Source organism: Panthera onca, chromosome B3 (genome assembly GCF_046562875.1).
Source record: "Panthera onca isolate mPanOnc1 chromosome B3, mPanOnc1 haplotype 2, whole genome shotgun sequence".
In the NCBI taxonomy this organism is placed as follows: domain Eukaryota; kingdom Metazoa; phylum Chordata; class Mammalia; order Carnivora; family Felidae; genus Panthera; species Panthera onca.
In genome coordinates, this window is record NC_138344.1 from 38,833,958 (window position 1) to 38,839,777 (window position 5,820).

The window sequence follows — 5,820 nt, forward strand, 5'->3', positions numbered from 1 at the left end:
TAAAGTGCAAGATTGCAGAATGAAGTGGTAAGAGAAACGAGGGGCCTGGAGCAGCGGGGGTGGCGGGTGACGTTAGGCAAAGTACTGAATCTGACTCTCACGCCAGTCGTGAGAAACGCCATGCTTTCTTGGCTTCACGCTTCCCCTGCCTGCGTTCGTTCCCTCTCGGATCGGCTTGCCCACGCCAGCTTCCACTTTCAGCCCTGTTCTGGGAGCCCTGACTTTGGCCAGAGAGGCCAGTTGAGGGCCAAGCAACCCGGTCGGGGCCTCAGAACGCTAGGCTGTTTCCAGGAGACGCGAAATGGCTCAAGGAAAACCAAGAGGCAGCGTCAGGGGAGTGGAGGATGGAGTGATCCAGAATTGCTGAAGCCTGGGTGCCCTGCTGGGGCAGAAATCCAGTAGGGAGCCTGGATGTTTATTTCCAAAGCCGGGGCTGCATCCTGGGTTATGCTCTGCGCTGTGCTGAGTACAATGTTGGATAAATGTTAACAACAGCAGCCGTAACGATGATGGCAATGGCAGCCGTGGTCACTCCACCTCCTGCATGCCAAGGGAATTTGAGAGATTTCACCATTTCTTGTGATGGGCGTCGGTGTACCCAGGATCCCAGCCCCCTGGTATTTTCCTGTTCTCCCGTCTGTTTGGAAAGACCCTGGGGAGGTAGGAAAGAGGTCCCAGAGACTAGTGCTTTCTGCACATCCATCTTCAGAACAGTCACTCCGAGAATGAGCAAATGCCCTTCATGTGTCTTGTCTGCCAATTAGACCCCTCTGTCCGCCGAGACCCTTTCAAAAAACAATAATGAAACCTTCATTTTAATTATTCTCTTTCTTGGTCCCACTTCAGGACTATGCCTTTTAAATAAGTTACACCAGAGTTTCTTCCTTCTCATCTCGCTCCTAATTAAGGACGGTGGGGGGTATCCTTTGGTCTTATTTTCTTATAATTTTAATTACACCGATCTAGGCTTAAAACAGGACCCATTTAAGTGCTCAGAAGATATGTATTTTCTGGTTCAGTGAGTTTTTTCCTCCCACGCCTCTTCCAAGAGGACACAGTCGAGAAACGGAGCTTCTCCGAGCACCCAATCTCGCTAAGCCTGCCTTGCCCAGGATGAAGGACCGGGAGCCCTGGAGGGGACCCCAGCTGCTGCAGGAGGGCCTCATATCTTCAGGAGGACTGACATCTTACCATAAGGAGCAGCCAACATGATGAAAAGTCGGAGTGTGGATGACAGCCCCAGGAAATACCCCAAGGGAGCGTAGGTGTGTCTCTCGCTAAACAGCTGAATGGTCTGCGAGTTTCTCTTCCCTGCCCTCCACAGCACTTGGCCTGGTCATGCTTAGAAGGGCGGTCATCATGCCGTTTCTCTTCCTCCTCTTCCTTCCGGATCCTGGTCTTGAGCATGGCCTTGACTTCCATGAGGAGTACCGCCACTCTGCTTCCTAGAGTCCACATGATTCAGTGGTAAGAGACTATGAGATCTAGGAGATCAAGGCCAAGGTTTGAATCCCAGCCTGGCTGATACTTGTCATACAGTCTTTTTTAAAAATTTGTTTAATGTTTATATATTTTTGAGAGAGAAAGAGAAAGAGAGAGAGAGAGAGAGAGAGCGAGAGCGCACAGGTAGGGGAGGGGCAGAGAGAGAGGAAGACACAGAATCTGAAGCAGGCTCCAGGCTCCGAGCTGTCAGCACAGAGCCCGGCACAGGGCTCGAAGTCATGAACTGTGAGATCATGACCTGAGCTGAAGTTGGATGCTTAACCAACTGAACCACCCAGGCACCCCAGATACTTGTCAGATAGTCTTGGGCAAATGATTTCCCTGTTGAGCTTTGAGGTCCTCTTCCAAAAAAAAGGGGGGGCTCATGATATCTACTTGGCAGGGTGGTTGGGCAGGACGCATATGACAATGAATGTTAAGGGAAATATGCCTCCTGGCACGAGGTAGGTGCCCCCTAAACCTTGTTGCCCCTTTCCTTTGTCAGATAAGTATGGGCAAGTACCTGGGAGGGTGGGCAGATATCTGAAGGACTGAATTATAAAGATAGTAACACACATAAACAATAAAGATAATAAAGATATAATGAAATAAAATAAAGATAATAAAGATAACACACAATAAAGATAAACAAAGATAGTAACACACACACACACACACACACACACACACACACAATGTGTATCTTGTCCTCTGCTTGGCCCATCCTTTTCTTGCGTTCCTTTTTCCTTCCTCCTCCTTCATAAGGTTTATTCTGATGGCTTCCAGTCCACGTCAATCTTGCCCAACCCTTTTGTACCTATTGCCTCAATCACACGGCTTAACATTACATCAGGTTTCACTAGGGTTTGTATGTTAAAACCTTCTCTCTCTAACCCAGTGAGCTCGTTGGGAAGGGACTAAGCAGGATTCTTTTTCCCGAGTTTTTGCAGTGTTCAGCGCTGGACCAGGCATGCAGTAAGTGTTTAATAATTGATTATTAAGTGAAGTGCCATTATTAGTCCTGCCTGAGGGTGGAGACTGTGTTTCATTTTATTATTATTATCTTTTAAATGTTTATTTTTTGGAGGAGAGAGAGAGCACACAAGCAGGGGTGGGGCAGAGAGAGGGGGACAGAGGATCCGAAGCAGGCTCTGTGTTGACAGCAGAGAGCCCGATGTGGGGCTTGAACTCACAAACTACGAGATCATGACCTGAGATGAAGTCGAACGCTCAGCCGGCTGAGCCACCCAGACGCCCCTAGAGACTTCATTTCATATGTTTTTTTGTATCTCCATAGCAGTTGAAGCGCGAAGCATCTAGACATTCAGGTACTCAGTTAAACACTTGTCAGGCTAAAATTACCTCTTGTTTGAGAGAAGACTTTGAAGGGTGGTTAGCCGTTGATGGGAGAAGTGCAGCAAGAGATGGAGGAAGAAAAGCCGAATCTATAAATGGCTCTGAAATGCCTGGGATTTGGGGCAGTTTGTAAATCATGCTCGGGCAGGGCAGAAAGCGCATCACAAAGGGAGTTTGTGGAGCCTTGGCTTCCGGTCTTAGCTGGGACAGACAATTGATCTGATATGGCTCCTCATAGGCCAGATCTGGAACCAGGTGGCCCTCTGGCTTTTGGTCAAAAGGCAAGTTTCTTCTGGACACAGGAGCCCTTTGGAAACTTGTCGCCTCTCACCGACCCTATTGACGGCTCCTAGTTTCTTCTGATAGTTTGATCTTGGCCCATAATCCTTAAATAGACAAAACTTCCAAGGAAGCTGATTTGCATTGGATTGAAAGTCAATTGGGCTGCTGCAAGAATATGAGATTAGGCCTCAGGGGAAGGAAAGGCAGTTATTTTCCAACTTTCTGCAGGTCAGAGGGAGCAGTGGGGCTGCTCCTCTTGGAATGGTCCTGAGAAGGTGACCCTCTGTGTTCCCTAAGTGTGACCAGGAAACTCAGCTGGCCCCTTCTTCAGGCTGCTTTCCGTTTCTCCCCTGGCCTGTCACGAGGCTCACTGTCCTTCGACCTGTGTGCACCGCCCTGACTCCATCCTCTTCTGGGGCCCTGGCTGAAGGACCCCTGCAGCTGGTGGCCAATGTGTTCCCTGACCTTGGGAGCTCAGTTCTGTAAGCCTTTGTGCCTCCAGGTGTCCGCTCAACACGGTGGATGATACAGGAACTGTGGGATGTGGCCCCGTAGGCTACAAACTCCAGCAACAACAGAGCCCCGCAAAAAACCCAGGCCCCCAGTTTTGACCTTGAGCTGGTTGTCATGCTGTTCTGGCCACAACACGCCGGGGTGGCCTTAAATGCACAGAACCAGGGGGCGGGGTAAGTTTAGCTTTGTCACTGTCTCACACCGCCTTGTTTCTCTTTCACCCAGCCTGATTTCTTTCTCTCTTTTTGCACTACCCCAGATTATGAAGGGCAGGAATCTTTCCCAGCCGAGCTGGATGAGCGGTCCAGGGCGGCAACGGAGCCGTCCTGGAGGGGGCTCTCCAAGTGCACAGCCTGCTGGCTTCTATTAATTCACAAAGCGCTTTCCATGAGGGAGCCAGACAAGCAGCATTATTATTATCATCAATCACCCCGCGTTGAAGAAACTGAGGCAGCCGAGGGAGTGGAGGGCCGCTAAGCTGGCTCATTCAATGGGAGGAGGAGGAGGAGGAGGAGGAGGCGGTGAAGGTGCGAGCTGCCTTCTCCCGCCAGCTGCCAGCTCAGAGGTGAAGAGGCAGAGGGATGACCAGCCTGTGGGAGCCGCATTTCAGACCAGGCGCCCCGCCCCGGCCAGCCGTTTTCTTTTTCGGGTCCCTAAATCGAATACATTTTGATTCAATTTGGATGTTCTGGATTAGTGGAAGGGAACGGGGTTTAAAAGAGGTCAGCTCCATTACTCAGCATTATTAATGATGTTGTCGACTGTTAAAATCTCAAAAAACTAGGAAACTAATAAATTTTACATATTGAAAAATCACAGATGGATCAGGCAAATGGATAAATTCTGAAAAGTATTTAATATCTGTTAAGAGGACAGAATGATAAATTCAATATTGAAAACCAATATCAGATTCACAATTACAGGCCATTTATCATAACCAACTGCATGGACAGCATCTTTTTTGCAGGGAGCATGGTGTGATTCATAAGCAGAGACCCGGAACAAGTCCATATGAAACGAGAAATAAATCTGCTTTACATATTGGAAACTTATTTCCACTTCCTATCTTTATTGCCAACAATAATGTTAGCTTTCAAGAACAAATTGTTACACATTAAACCCATGCATAATGAGCCCAATTGAGTAAAAAACTTCCCTAAAAAGAGCTTTAAATTATTCCAAATTAGGTTATTAGCTTTAGCTCTAATTCCACGGAGAGGGCCCACCAATCTCGTAGTAAAGTTTCAGCGCTTAACCCGACAGTTGGTTTCCCAGATTGGGCCCCAAAGTGCTGGCTTTGTTCTTTCTTCTCCAACCCCAGCCCCCGAAAATTGAACACGGTCACGGTCCCGCTAAGGAACAAACAGGGAGTGTTCATGAAACAAATTGTAAGAACATTGCAATTTACATTTTTGATTTTAAGATGCATGATTTTGCATCCTTTGAATATTTGAGGACCTGTAAATAAATGGAATGATTTGAATTCAGACCCTTGCTTGTCCTGGCCAGGACACCAGCTCTGTCAATGTTTTGATCTAACGACATCCGAGGATCAAGTGGCAGGGAGGTGACTTGGCTGTAGACATCTGTCATTTCTCTGACTGCCCAGGCTGATCCAGCTGGCATGTCTTTAAAAAAGACAGAGGATGGTATTAAAAATTTTTTTTTCTTTATCTCAAGAATGAGGTGCTCAAGGGGTGCCTGGCTGGCTCAGTCAGTAGAGCCTTTGACTCTTGATCTCGGGGTTGTAAGTTCAAATTCCACATTGGGTATAGAGATTACATAAAAGTAAAACCTTAAAAAAAAAGAGAGAGAGAGAGAATGAGGTGCTCACATGTAGAAAATTTGGAATGTGTAGGACGAAAAAAGCCTCGTCCCCTCACGGAGGTCACCAATTACATTTGACATGTGTCTTTTGTGTCTTTGCTCTCTTTTTTTGCTGTGCATTTTCTTTACATAGTTGAGTTTATGTATTTACAATTTTCTATCCCATGCAATCATAATTTTGATGCTTATGTAATACTCCATCATTTCATAATGAACCCTTTCCCTACTGCTGAGCACTTAGAGTGCCTCACAGCTTCTCTGTGTTATAAATGACATTGCAATGACCACCTTTGTGCACTCATCTTTGGGCGAATTTCGGATTATTAAGATTTATTCCCAGAAATCTCATTGTTGGGTTAA